The 15468-nt window shown below is 41.8% G+C and overlaps 1 long non-coding RNA gene across 1 annotated transcript in view; it reads right to left on the bottom strand.

Moving 5' to 3' along the window:
• LOC122918935 overlaps positions 1-10736 on the bottom strand; it is a 543057-nt gene extending 532321 nt beyond the window's left edge. The window contains exon 1 of the long non-coding RNA XR_006386720.1: positions 10695-10736. This is a non-coding gene — a long non-coding RNA (uncharacterized LOC122918935). The remainder of the gene's footprint in view (positions 1-10694) is intronic.
• Positions 10737-15468: the final 4732 nt, after the last annotated feature.

The following is a 15468-nucleotide window of genomic DNA, read 5'->3' as shown; positions in this document are numbered from 1 at the left end:
TCTGCCACTGAAGAAATCCATTGTTTCTAACCTTATAGCTCAAAATGAAATGACCATTTGAAACCAAAGACTTTTTGTCCTCATAATTCTTACTTAGAATATGCTAACATTCGTTTCGTGCTTCCTCCCCAACTGGTCACACACTGTTTATCTTAGTTTTTAGGGGGAGGAAAACAAGACTTTTTGATGTTCCTGTTTGCTTTCCTGTCCTTTTTGCCCCCAAGGCTCTTGATTACAAATGTGGCCTTCAAACAGAAGAGTTCGCATACATTTTGCAATATTAGCTACAACTTTTTTAGGGCCCTACCATCCCTCTAATCTGCTCTGGAAAATCAGTCCCTTTGATCAAAGTATTTCTGAGAAAGACATCCATACTTATAGCCAGACAGTCCTTGGCAATAGGATTATGCATTGGCGGGGCCCCACCAGTTGTTCTGAGAGGTTATAGCTTCTATTCTGGTGGGTCAGGGACCGAGCCACCTCAGCTGGTAAATAATAACACTTTGAAAAGGAGTCAAAGAAAATCTTGATCAAATTCGGCTTTGAAATCCTTCAAGAACAAAACATACCTACCAAATAACTGAGTTAATTATCTCCAGGGTTAACTTGAGTAGAGTTTCCTTAATAGCTGAGCAACCCAATCCTCTACTTAAGAAACGAATGGCAGTTTTCCCATCAAACCTTCACAGCGAAACTTTGGGCAAGACTTGTCTGTAGGTGGGGCGCCTGGGTGGCTCAGTGGGTTAATGCCTCTGCCTTCAGCTCAGGTCATGATCTCAGGGACCTGGAATCGAGCCCCGCATCGGGTTCTCTGCTCAGTGGGGAGCCTGCTTCCTCCTCTCTCTCTGCCTGCCTCTCTGCCTACTTGGATCTCTGTCTGTCAAATAAATAAATAAAATCTTTAAAAAAAAAAAAAAAAGACTTGTCTGTAGATACAACTTTTACGACTTCACCTTCCATTCTCTCTTCCAATCAAATCCCTCGCCATGACATCTTGTCTCCCACAGCATCTCCTCCCACTGCAACCCTGAAAGCGCTCTCAGGGAGGCCTCCAATGATCCCCACATTGTTTATTCAGTCTTGATCTCAGTCGATTTCCCTGCAGTACTCCCCCTGTTAACTCCTTCCTCCTTTCTGAAACTCTCTCCTCTCATGTCTGCTACAAAATTTTCTCTTGATCTTTCTCATATCTGTTTCTCAGCATTTTAACCTTCCCCTTTCTCCACAAACCCTGAAAACACTGACATTCCCCAGATCTTTCCTCTGTCTACACCCTCACTTAGGTGATCACAGTCATTTCTGCCTCTGTATCAATGCTCATTATTGTAAATGTACAAGACCGAACTCAACTTCTTTAAATCTGGTACTCGGCCTACATCTCTTAGTTCAGCAAGGACTCCCCCAACCATCTGGTTGCCCTAACCAAAAACCTGGCCATTATTCCTGACTTCTAGTTCCCCTCTAATCCCCATATTCAATAACTCAGCCAATAATTCCAGCCTATTTTCCCTTTTAGTATATCCTGAATCTTGCACACTCATTCTCTCTCCACTAACACAACTTCAGTTCAACCCCTCATATTTCTCCCATTTCCCCACCATGGAAACATAGATTGGCTTGCTAACTGGTCTCTTTGTTTCCTCATTAGTCTCCAAAATGATGCCAGAATCTCTTTCAGGAATGACTACACACACATACACACACAAATACTTGCTTTAATTTATAAGCTTTCATAGCTCTCTGTGCATAGGATTATGCTAACACTATCATACTATAATGCATTGGCAGTTATTTTCTCTTTTCCCAACTATCAGCCAGTTGAGGGCAGCTTCTAAGTCTTAGTGAGCTTTGCTGATACCATGACTAATATAGTAGGTGCTCAATTAATGGTTGTTGAAAGAATGAACTGGAAAACCTTACTGATACTACATAAAGAGAATTTGAGAAGTGAAAGGGTTAAGTTTGGAAGGGATATGGAAACAAGGTTGCCTCTCTGGGAATTCCTGATGGAAGGAAAAACAGAGAATATAACTAACACAGGGCTTCTTAACCTTTGCTGGACTATGCATCCTTTTGAAAAACTGATGAAAATTAAGGGCTCATTATACAGAAAAAAACAATATGCCTATACACATACACAAAAATCTGTATATAACTTCAGAGATTCTCCCTACAGATGTCCTAAGGATCCAGAAATCCAAGGTGTCATAGGAGAACATGTGGGATAGTTCAGATGGGGACAAACAGAATAAGAATTTGTTCCAAGAAGTAAGAAAATTTTCTCTACCTCACACATTGCACAAAACTATATACCAGATTCATTAAAGGGCCAAGCAATTCTTCAACTATAAAATATTAGGGAAAATATTTTTATAACCTCAAATCAGGTACAAAACTATTAAGCATAGAGGAAAGGAGTGACAGATTTGACTACATAAACTTCTAAACAAGTAAGGCTCCATGGGTGAAGAAAAAAGACAAACGTCAAAATATATAAAGTATATGAAATATACAAAACAAGTATATATAAGTACATCCAGAAAACACATAAGGAGTGATTCCATGGCAATAAAATAACAAATACCACAATAGAAAAAATGAACAATGGACAAAAATAGACATTCTGCAGAAGAACAAATGCAAATCACCAACCAGTTCAGGAAAAAATGCTCAACTTTTATCAGTCAACAGAATACAAATTAAAACAACTAAATTGTTCTTCTTCATCCACCATTTTGGCAAAAATTTAACAAGATTAATAATATCCAGAGCTGTCGAGGATAGGGGAAAATGGGGGTACTCTCATGTACAAAGATGGTGGAAATGAAAATCGGTATTCTTTTGGGAGGACAGTTTGGCAACAACATCTGTCAATATTGTAAATATCCATACAGTTTCAACCAGAAATTCCACCAGTAAAACCTCTATTCTAGAGACATGTTTGCACCCATGCACCAAGAAACGTAAATAAGGATTTTCACTGCAGTGTTGTTTATAGTAGAAAGAGCTAAATGTCCACCTAGAGGAGAGCAAACTACAATTTAAAAGAATGCAGCTCTAATAATACATTATACGTGTATAAAAAATTTAAAAATTATTTTTAAAAAAGAACGCAGCTGACCTATTTATACTCTCTAAGACATTGATAAATGACAAGAAAATGTGCATGTGTACAATGCCTTTCCATCTGCATTTTTAAAAACCTGCACACTTTGAATCTACAGGTAGCTGGGTGTGAAAAGTCAGTTATTACGTCTGGGGAAGGAGTGAAATTCAGGAGGGATGAGAAAACAGTACGCTTATTCTGTATTCTGTATTGTCAGATTGTTTGACCATCTTGCAACCAGGGCAAATGGGAACAGGGCAAATTTTTTAGAGAAACATTCTGTCACATTGCCCAAGCCCTTCGTTCTTTCTGGCCTCTGGAACATATCACAACTGTACCTCCTTTCTGACATTTCATTTAATCCACAAATTGTAGGCTCTCTCCTAGTACACAGCAGAACCTGGTTCCTGTGGGTGGCTGTCACCAGCCTTCCCTCATGAGGGCGGGAGGCCACATTACTCACCAACTGCAGAGTCATGACAACATATAGAAACTGGAGATGTTGACCTTGTGTTCTGTTTATGCCATTTATTCTGTTCTCTTTGAGAATTTTGCAGATGAAACCATGATTCTGTATAAATGGGTAGTGTTCAATGACAGCTCTATATTTGGTTGTAAGTTAAATGACATTGCTTTCAGAATTTAGCATGTGGGCTGTGAAATATGTAAGTTTATGAAAATGTTCTCATAGCCAACTGGGAAATAGAAAAGATAAACCAAATTGCTTCTGGTAGAGATCACTACAGTAATCTGCTATTAATCCCTCTTCATCCCAGGAATTAAGTATTCATTTCCTCTCTGGATTTTCTCAAAATAATCATGTTCTAATCCATAAGACTTCTTTCCCTCTCGCCTCCAATTGCCAGGCTGAGTTTGTGACTCGTGAGATAGATTTTACCTGCACCCCGACACTGGTCCACCCCACCCACTAGTCTGTTAAAATGGTTGTTTCTTAATGAATTTAAATATAAACGGGTAAGTATTCCAAAGCTACTTTTCTTTTTTTTTTTTTAAGATTTTTATTTATTTATTTGTCAGAGAGAGAGGGAGAGAGATCGAGTGAGCACAGGCAGACAGAGTGGTAGGCAGAAGCAGAGGGAGAAGCAGGCTCCCCGCCAAGCAAGGAGCCCGATGTGGGTGGGACTCGATCCCAGGCCTCTGGGATCATGACCTGAGCTGAAGGCAGCCGCTTAATGAACTGAGACACCCAGGAGTCCCCAAAGCTACTTTTCAATCAGATTTCCCCAAATACTATATTCTTCCACGAAGGAAATCTGATTTAAATTTTTCTTATTTTTGAAAACTAGATATATTTCAGGTAAACAATAAGTATTACGATAATATATGTGGGCGTTGTGTCTCAGCATTAAAGGGGAATGTCAGTATTAGCATTTCCATTTAGGAGGAAAGGACAAAGACATCGAAAGGCTTAAGTTCCCGGAATTCACAGCAAAATCTGAACCTCAAAATATTACCAGGTTCCTTTTTTCCTTTCTTATGTACAAAACTAATACCCACCAGTGGTTCTAGCATATTCCCATAGCCATCACCCCTGACAGTCCACAGTCTCAAGGCAGTCCCTGCACTCAGACTCAGCTGCTCATCGAAATAGCCTCTACGTTCTGGTAAAATACAGTTGACAGGCCTGGGAAGGATGAACATAGAACTCAAGGCCTTTTACCTTTGATTCTCCTCCTGGACCTGAGCCTTTTCAGGGTGGGATGCTGGAGGCAGTGCATTAACATAAAGGCAAACAGAAAACATTCCTTTCCCCATATTTAATGCCAACTGGATGATTCGCTTTCCTAGTCTACCCCACAAACATACCTAAAATGTGCCCTGCCAAGAGGAAGATACACTCTCTGTATCCAGTACAGATACACTCTCTGCATCATCTCATCCTCATGTTCGTCCATGGTGCTCAGAATACAGAGTGATTTCTGTGAACTGAGATCCATTCTGCCGAAGGCAGCTTCATGCGTGCCTCATTTAAATGGGCCGCTCTGTGCCGTATATGTTATTATAAGTAATGCTCCCACACCCCACAGATTTTAATGCATCCTAGAAAGCAAATTACTGTCAATGGTAAGTTATATGACATTCCTGACCAAATTAGTTGGTCATTCATCTGAAGACCAACAAACTCAGCCTCCGTTGAACTGTGAAGGAAGAGGAAAAGCATCAAATGATTATATAGACGTTCTGTAATTAGGGGTTGGGACATGACTCCATTGAAATCTTTGCCTGAGCGTGGTTAAACTTCAACAGGTCTGGAGAGGTCAATTAGTGCAGCTCCTGCCTCAGCCTGCTGCGGACTCCAGGGATCCGTTAGCATAGTCCAAAGGAAAGGAAAAGATATAGACCAAGAAAATGAATGTCTTGTGGCACATGTGACAGCTACATTTTTCCTGGGGCTACTCCACTGGAAGTAGAACAAGATGTCAAGAATAACTTAGGAGAAGTTTAAAAAAAAAGAAGAAGAAGAAGAGGAAGAAGAAGAAGGAGAAAAAGCCCTAGGGATATGTAAGAAAGTTGGCTGTGACACAAATATATGAAGCAGGAAAAACACAGAAGGGCAGCATTCAATGAGCGCAGATCATCAGGCTACTCACCAGCTGACTCCAATGCAGTTGCTGGCAGATGAAGGAGAAAACAGGGTTTGGGAGCTATATATTTTTTTATATCTCCTTGCTTCTAATTGTTCTTAATCCTCACTCCCTAGATGGCTTAAGCATTAATAGGTTGAAGCTATGTTCTTTTTTTTTTTTAAGATTTTATTTATTTATTTGACAGAGAACACAAGTAGGCAGACAGGCAGGCAGAGAGAGAGGAAGGGAAGTAGGCCCCCTGCTAAGCGGAGAGCCCGATGCGGGGCTCCATCCCAGGACCCTGAAACCATGACCTGAGCCCGAAGGTAGAGGCTTAACCCATTGAGCCACCCAGGCACCCTGAAGCTATGTTCTAATAAACACTGGATTAGTTATCCTCTTTGGGTTGCAAAGGACAGAAATAATTTCACTTAGGCTACCTCAGGTAATGAGGGTTCACCATACAGTTATAGGGGGCAATTAATGTGTGTGGCTTCTTCTTTCTCTCCCTATTCACACCTACTCGTACCACTTCCTAAGCACCCCCCACCCGACCCCAATCCGCTGGCTGATCCTCTCCATATTTCTCACTTCAAATGCAAATTCAAACCGAGTTTGTCTGTTTATCAACCTAATTACTCTCCCTGGTCAGACTTTTTCCAGTTAGTCCATGCTACAAGCTACCTACCAGCCTATAAGCTGGCTCCCCTTGGGGTCAGGCGTCTACTTCTGATACATTCAGATGCCCACTGAACAAGGTACAGTTTAGGGCAACTTCTTTAGCAAGAGGTCAGGAACAAAAGTAGCTTTCCATAGAAAAAACGGTGAGCATCTCGGGCACATGTCTATGTCAAACTGCCATCAATTACTTAGAAATAAACCAGTTCATTTAGAGGCAAGCATCTTTATAGGAGTGGAATGGTCTTCGTGAGCTTCTGACCTGTACAATTGCACAGGCTCCCTGGGCGTAGAAGGGCCCCTCATTCAGCTTAATGCTCCGCTGTGGCCATCTCTACATTCTTAATAATTTTTTAAGAAGGGCCCCACGTTTTCATTTTGCCTGGGGTCTTGCAAATTATCTAGCTCTTCCTATATAGGAGGTTTTTAATCACAAAAAGTGAAGGGAGTTTCATAGAATCAAATCATTTTGGATCCATGGGGTTCTTCTGAGATCATTTACTCCAAATACTCATTTGACAGATAAGAAAACCGAGGTCAGAGAAAGGATAATTGGCCTAATCAAGATCCCACAGTGAGTACTGGCAATGTCAGACTGGAAACAGATTCTTATCACTCTCTGTCCAATCTTCTCATTTCTCCATGTGGCAGGCTTCCCAGAAGAGAGGACTTCCTGACACTTAGTCTATTTTGCCAATTATTTGGTAAACTACTTAGAATTCTCATAAAAGGAGGCTGATATAAAAACATGAAAGTTGATCTTTCCTTGTTCAGTCTTATAGTTTATTTCCTCACCTATGACCTCCTCAGAACAAATTCCACTGACAGTCCCCAAGATCCAAAATGAAACCTGGGTGGACTAACAGAAGCTTTATGGAGGATCATTTGGTAATAGATCTCAAAATTACACTGTTCAAAGCCCTACCCAACAATTCCGTTTCTACTCATAGTCTCACGTATGTACAGGGGTTATTGCATGCCAACACTATGCATCGCAGTGTTGCAAAAAATTAGAAACAACCTAAATATCCATCAACAGGAGAATGGTCGAAAAAAAAAAAAGATGATACTATATTCATGCAACAGAATATTATGCAGCTCTTAGGAAAGAAGAACCTAATCTGTATCTACTAATATAGAACAAGACCAAAATATTGTTTCATGAAAAAGCAAGGTACAAAACAGTTTACAACATGTTTCTGTTCGTGGGGAAATTTAATGCATTATATATCCTATAATTACACATAGACATGTGTTGGAGGGATTTGTATATATAAGGAGTTTGCCTGGAATTTATACAAAAAAAGAGGGACTGCCTCTGAGCAAGGGACCCAGGGGACTCAGAGATAGGAATGTAGGGGAGATTTTTATTCTATGCCCTTTGTTCCCTTAAATTTGTACTACGTGCAAATACTATGTTTTCTAAAACTAATTAGTGAAATTAAATGTGTGTCTGAAGAGGGACCCCATGACACTGCCGGTATTGTATCACACCTGCAACAATGAAAATCATAGTACTGCTATCATTTTTACAATGCTTTTTCGGGATATTGAACTTGCAGACAAAGGAAATTATACATAGTTGAATTAGTCTGAAAAACAATTCTCTCTCCTTCGCCTCCTCTGCTCTGCATAAAAAGGAAAATCTGAAACATTTTCAAAACCTGTATAACCCATTGCTTGTTTAGTCATTGGCATGACGGCAACACAGTGGAGAAAATGAGGAATGCTCCCAAACTTTCTTTGGAAACTGGCCAATTTCATCTCAAAAGGGTCCTTCAGACATTATCTGCTTACATTTTCTCAGTGCACCCACCATCAGGATCTGACACACTTTGCCAAGAGTTTTATTTTGAACCAAAAGCACAAAGGGGGAGCGAAACCTCAGTACCCCCATGGTTTAGCAGAATTACATTTTCCTCAGATTAGAGCAGAAGAGATGAGATTAGTCCTCTCGATAAACCGACTTTCCTCGGGAAAACCAGGGTTCTTAGGAAGCAAACACAACGGCATTTCTTTCCCCGTCATATCCTCTTTGCTGGTCCACTTCCATACAGCCTACATTTAGACAACCCACATGTTATGGATCAAAGATGGCCACAACAGGGGCGCCTGGGTGGCTCAGAGGGTTAAAGCCTCTGCCTTCAGCTCAGGTCATTATCCAAGGGTCCTGGGATCCAGCCCTGCATCTGGCTCTCTGCTCACTGGGGAGCCTGCTTCCTCCTCTCTCTCTCTCTCTGCCTGCCTCTCTGCCTACTTGTGATCTCTGTTTGTCAAATAAATAAATAAAATCTTTAACAAAAAAAAAAAAAAAAAAGACGGCCATGAATTCTTTGACACTCCTCTCCTTGGAAAGTGATGTCTGTTTCCATTCTCCTTGGTTCTGGGCTGCCCTGTGACTGCTCTGATCAATGGAGTATGGCAGAAATGGTGCAATGTCATTCCAAGAGTAGTCTCTAAGGGAACTGACCATTTCCTCCTTGTTTTCTTAGAGTCCTAAGCAAGGCACTGTGTCAAACTCCAATTGCTCTCCTAGAAAGAGCATGTGGAGATGCCGTAGGGCAACATGGAGATGGAAAGGGGCCTAAAGTCACTCCTGTCAGGACATCCGACTGTAGGTGGAACCATCTTGGACACTTCAGACCATGTCAACCACCAGCTAAAGAGCATCAGGTGACCCAGTCAATGCCGCATGGAGCAGAAGAATCACCCAGCCAAGCACAGCCCAAATTCCTGACCCACAAAATTATGGGATATAATTAAATGTTGATTTAAGAAACTAAGTTTGGAGATAGTATCTTATGCAGAAATAGATACCCAGGGGCGCCTTGGTGGCTCAGCCGTTTAAGCCTCTGCCTTCAGCTCAGGTCATGATCCCAGAGATCCCTGGGATCAAGCCCCACAGGGAGCCTGCTTCTCCCTCTCCCTCTGCTGCTCTTCCTGCTCCTGTGTTTTCTCTCTCTCTCTCTCTCTCTCTCTCTCTCAAGTAACTAAATCATTTTTTTTTAAAGGAGAAGAAATAGATACCCAGGATGCCACACCATCACTATGAAACACTGACATCTCCAAAACTTTCATACTCAGAATTCAGTCTATCCTAATTTGCATTAGAATCATGATAAAAGGATCTCATGCTAGGCGACCATAGCTCCTGGGAGAAGGGGCCAGCTCCAAGCTGAAACAACAAAAGAACCTCCTCCCCCACAACACCTACTCCCCACAGTGCTGGAGCTGAGTCTACCTGGATGAGTTGAAGTACCATCCCCTGCCATTAAGGACTCCAGAGATCATGGGCCACAGAACTTGGAGTTTGCCAGCTCATATAGCAACCCTGTCCCTGTGCCCATCCTTTGACCAGCCCAACTACTCCAATGCTCCTCCAAACCCATGTCCACCAACCCCCTGTCTACCACCTCATGGGGGCCACGTGTGTTTATTCCTGGGTATGAAGTGAGAACCAGACCCTCTTACTCTAGCTCTCGCCCTTTCAGGCTGGGCTGAGAGAAGGAAAGCTGAGACTTGGAAGGAGAGATTTCTGGATCAACTTCCCTGGCCCATGATGACCAGCAGTTGCCACCCACTCCAGCCCATGTGCCTGTTCTCAGGCACCCACAGGGTTACCAAGGCCTCAGAGAGGTGGCACTGTCAGAAACCATAATTAGGGATTTCATCATATACTTTAGCTCCCTGAGAACACATTCTTCCTTATAGCATGCAAATCTATTGTTCAATTTTAAAGCATCCCACTAATTTTCAAATACATTGTTGGGAACCCACTAAGTACAAAAGTAAGACATTGCCTCTTCCGAAGTGTAGACATGGCCTCGAAATTCAGAAAAGGGCATCTCCAGGGTTGGGACAAAAATGGAAGATTTAGAAATCACACGATGAAGGAGGACAATGAGACTGGCAAACAGGGCTTAGCAAGGTCCAGGTTGTATAGAGGTGCGCATGAGCAAAGAAGCTGTGTGAGAACAACGGGGAGGAGCAAAGCTGGTCTCTACCCTTCGAAGGAGTGAGGTCCCATTCAGTGGTACTGAAGGCCTTTCACCATGACTAGAGAGGTGGGTTGACCATCTGATCTATTTTGATAGATTGGAGAGTCTGCATATTATCAGGGGAGAAAGGTGATGGTTTGAGAGAACGCTTTTTCTCACACCTCAAAGGAAAAAAATTTAGGATTTTCCCGAATTATCTCAACAATTTTTTCAATCTCTCACTTCAGACAAAATATTTAAGGCAAACTATTTCCAGAGCATTCTTGGGTCACGTCTTACAGAAGAAGAGAAGAGAAGAGGGAAGGGTAGAGCCACCCAGATTACCTGTCTGGTTGCTTAGACTGGTCCAATTTCACTAAGAATCACACAAACCTCTTCATTCCTTCTGCCGTGTTCACCTGACCCTTTTCAATTTCTTTTTCTTTTTTCCGTTACCTTAAGGGAGTAATCTAAACACTCTTGGCTTTCTTTGCATGCAAAATATAACAGTTCTTTCTTTCTTCTTTCAGATAAAGGCAGTCGTGGGGAAAGGAAAAGAAAAGCGCCTGGCTTCTTCAAATTAGCTCTGAAATAAAAGTCACCGCCAGATGTTATATAAAAGGTGACGTAATCCTAAAGTACTTCATTACATATGCAGCTCTGCTCTTCAGCCCAGGAGGAGTTTATTACATTTTGTCGATCCCATTTTCTATACCCACATCATTTTTACATAATTTTTCCTGCCTGACAGACATCTTCACATTTTCACAGCAACCCATCGAGAGAGCATTACAGCAGCACGGGAACCAGGTTAGCAGTTTACAAATAACGGTGCTAATAAGCCAGATTTGTCCCTGAGATACAAATCAGGGGTAAGCAGTCTATCCATGCATGTAAGAAGCACATCTATTTTAGATTAATAGGGAAGAAAGCAGAGCTCCATTCCAGCTGACACCATGCTCTTTCAGAACCTGTACCGAATCTATTCTACAAGTAGGAAAATCTGGGAAATGCCGATCTAAACTTATTCCCGCAATTCTCTTTGTTTTCCTAATAAATTCCTGGCTGGTAGTGAATCAATAGCCATGGCAAATGCATTAAGATCAAACTTCCTGCCTTTTGGAACTGGCACAAGATTTAGAAGAAAACGGGCCATTTATACCAATGCAATGTCTAAGCTCCTGAGATCGTTTCAGCACAAACACCGCGAGACACTGCCTCCCACTCCCCAGGTGCGAAGCCGCTTCCCCCCACCCTCCTCCTTCCCAGGCACTTGCAGCCCCACTGCCCTCCGATGGTGAAAAGCAACAGTGCAGGCTGGACGTTTATTTCCTCCTGAAGGATTGAAACTGGCTGGAGGGAATGGCGGGGAGAGCATCTGCCTTAAGTTCAGTGTGAGAGGCCAGGTACACTCAGTAATTAGCTACTTATCAGAAATGAACCTATCGGGCGCCTGGGTGGCTCAGTGGGTTAAGCCGCTGCCTTCGGCTCAGGTCATGATCTCCGGGTCCTGGGATCGAGTCCCGCATCGGGCTCTCTGCTCAGCGGGGAGCCTGCTTCCTCCTCCTTCTCTCTCTGCCTGCCTCTCTGCCTACTTGTGATCTCTCTCTGTCAAATAAATAAATAAAACCTTTAAAAAAAAAAAAAAAGAAATGAACCTATCCAGGGTGCCTGGGTGGCTCAGTTGGTTGGGCGACTGCCTTCAGCTCAAGTCATGATCCTGGAGTCCCGGGATTGAGTCCCACATAAGGCTCCCCGTCCTCTGCAGGAATCTTGCTTCTGCCTCCGTTTACTGCTCCTCCTGCTAGTGTACTCTCTGTCTGGTCACATAAATAAATAAAATCTTTTTTTAAAAAAAAGAAAGAGAGAGAGAGAAAGAAATGAACCTATATGACTTAGAATTCCAGTGGGAAAAGAAAGTACCCTGTAACTACCAGCCCAAGGAAACATGTGCCATTCATCTTGAGAACATCCTTAAGTTTTAAGGAAAGACCCATGTCAAAATGAACTTTACGGTTTTCAAGTATAATAACAAACTTAAGGTAACAGAGCTGCTCCTCCAATAAGAGCAGGATTTGAATGTGGGACAAAGGGAGATGTGAAGGCTTTATAGAACTCTGACCCTCCCCTGTACCCTTCTCCCGGACTACCAAGGAAATAGATACAGATCTGTGGATAACTAGCCCCCAAAATGAATTTATTATATTTTCTCTTTGTGTCCAAGGGCAGCACATTCCTTAGTTCTACAAGTAATTTCCTTCATAGGTTAATTCTTTTCCTTTTTTAAGTAGTTTTTCTTTATATGAAGGTTATTTGTGCACAAAGGGTAAAGAATCAAATAATTCTACAAATCTCATTCCAAAAACAAGGCAGACCCAGCCATCTTCACCTTGTTCTTAGCTCTTTTTAACTGAATCACTTGCTATATAAATCCCTGTTTCTTTTTTTTTTTTTAAGATTTTTAAAATTTATTTGACACAGAGAGTGAGAGCATAAGCAGGGGAAGCAGCAGGCAGATGGAGAGGAGCATGCTCCCTACTGAGTAAGGAGCCCGATGTGGGGCTTGATCCCAGGATCCTGGGATCATGACCTGAGCTGAAGGCAGATGCTTAACCCACTGAGCCACCCAGGTGCCACAATATTTCTAAATAACCTGTTTGTGTTGCTGCTTCTAGATATTTGAGTTTAGGTAACTTATACTGACTTTGCACTTATGAAGGAAGATTTTGTACACACACACCATACCTATACACTTCTTACTATATATAATTTGGGTAAGGTTAATAATCAATATTTATAATACTATGAGTAGTAAAGTCTTGACTTTACTACCACTACTAAGTCATGCACTATACCACGTTTACCCTTTCTTGCCTGAACAAGTTTTTAATTTTCCTTGGAATTAAAAAATGAAGTCCTTTGGGGCACCTGGGTGGCTCAATGGATTAAGCAGTTGGACTCTTGATCTCAGCTCTGGTCTTGATCTCAGCTCAGTCTCTTGATCTTATATTTCAGGTCATGAGTTCAAGCCCCACATTGGGCTCCATGCTAGGCATGGAGCCTACTTAAAGATAAATAAATTCCTTTTTCTCATATGTGAAGTTTTTTAGTTACTCATTGTATGAGTCTTGTGGGGCTGCCATAACAATGTGGTATGGCTTAAAATAACAGAATATTATTATCGCACAGTTCTGGAAGCTAGAAGTCTGAAATCGAGGTGTCCACAAGACCATGCTCTCTCTCTGAAGTCTGTAGGGGAGGATCCCTCTTTACACCTTTCTAGCTCCTGGGGAGATCTCTGCTCTGATGGTCACATAGCCCTTTTCCCTTCTGTATATCTGTGTGTTCATGTGGCATTCTCACTTGGTATGTGTCTTCTGTATCATCTCTCCTCTCGTTATCAGGACATCAGTCTTCTGAAATTAAGGGCCTACCCTACTCCTGTAGAGCCTCCTCTGAACTTACATCTTAATTACATCTGCAAACATCTTACTTCTTTTTTTTTAAAGATTTTATTTATCCACTTGACAGAGATCACAAGTAGGCAGAGAGAAAGGCAGAGACAGAGGGGGAAGCAGGCTCCCCACCGAGCAGAGAGCCTGTGCGGGGCTCAATCCCAGGACCCTGAGATCATGACCCAAGCCGAAGGCACAGTCTTAACCCACTGAGCCACCCAGGCACCCTGCAAAGAACTTACTTCTGAATAAGGTCACATTCTTAGTTACTAAGAGTTAGGACTTGAATATACCTTTTGGTGCTCACTCTTCTACCCAGAGCATTTTATCTTCACTAATTTATCTCAAATTCTGTCCAGTTATCTAAATCTCCTCTGAGTATACTGAAATATTTTCTGTTTCCTGTCAGGTTCCAGCTCCTGTGTTGGTTTACATTCAGATGGGCTTTTCCTTTACAACTGGCTGCAGCTATAGCCCATGTACCTTCAGGTTTAAGTGCAGACACAGTGAATGTTTCTCTCTCAATAGTCCCATTGGCTGGACAGGGTCACCGGCCAATCTCAAGCCAACAATTCCAGGCAAGAGAATACTGTGAGCTCATCAGCTTAGATAGGTCATACACTCCATCCTAGGTCATACACTCCATCCCTGGAGCTGGGAGTGGGGCATCTTCATTTAACTACCTGATGGGATCATGGGGAATAGGAGAATATACAAAGGGTGAATAGATGTTGAGCACCCAAAATAACTCAATGTCCACTATAGCTTGTTAACAACCACTTCAAGAGAGCTCATTTTCCCCCAAGGCCAGAACACAGATTTTGGCCAGCTAGAGAATTTTATGATAATCTACTCTGGAAAGGTTAAGAAAACAGAAAAGAAATTGAAGAAAAACACATTTAGATCTACACTTTATCCTTTTTCTGGTATTATAGGGATTCACTTGGTAATATCTAAGGGAAAAATACTTGTCACTTTAATACATTTTTACGTCCTAAAATGTTTGGGGAGAAAGTATTATCCCACATACAAAATGTCCTACAAATGGAAGGAAATGTCCTGTGGTCAAATCCCTATGATTTTAAATAGAATGATGCAGAAAACAAAAAATTCCACCCAGGCAGGCAATAACCATCCTGTTGATAAAAATGTTCTCCTGCTGAGATGCCACAGAAGTTTTCTTCAAATGAGTTTTCACACCGCACTCCAGTTATCCAACATCATCTCTTCCCATCTACGAGGAAGAGAACAACAGCTTCGTTCTTCTCCCCCCTCACAGCATCTGCCTCTGTGAAACAGCAGAAAATATTTAACTAGGTTCCCTTTTCATTGGTTCCTCTATTAATTTTTTCTACTTTTGACTGAATTTTCTATAGTTCTGAACTACAGATCACCAACTTTAACAGCCACTTTATTCACTGAAACCGAATGCTGGAGCCTAAGAATTAACAATGTTCCAGCATGAGCAGCTTGGTTAAGGCAAACAAAATCTTAAAGACATAAGACCTAAGACAACAAAATCAAAAAGAAAAATGAAGGATATAGGAGAAGATGGAACCATCACTAATTTGATGTGTCAACATGACTGGGCCATGGGAAGCCCGGATATCTGCTTAAACATTTCCGGGGAATGTCTGTGAGGATGCTTCAAAAGGAGATTAGCA

This window comes from Neovison vison, chromosome 1 (genome assembly GCF_020171115.1).
Source record: "Neovison vison isolate M4711 chromosome 1, ASM_NN_V1, whole genome shotgun sequence".
NCBI classification, from domain to species: Eukaryota; Metazoa; Chordata; class Mammalia; order Carnivora; family Mustelidae; genus Neogale; species Neogale vison.
The sequence above is the reverse complement of the archived record's forward strand: the minus strand, read 5'-3'. Positions and strand labels throughout refer to the sequence as shown.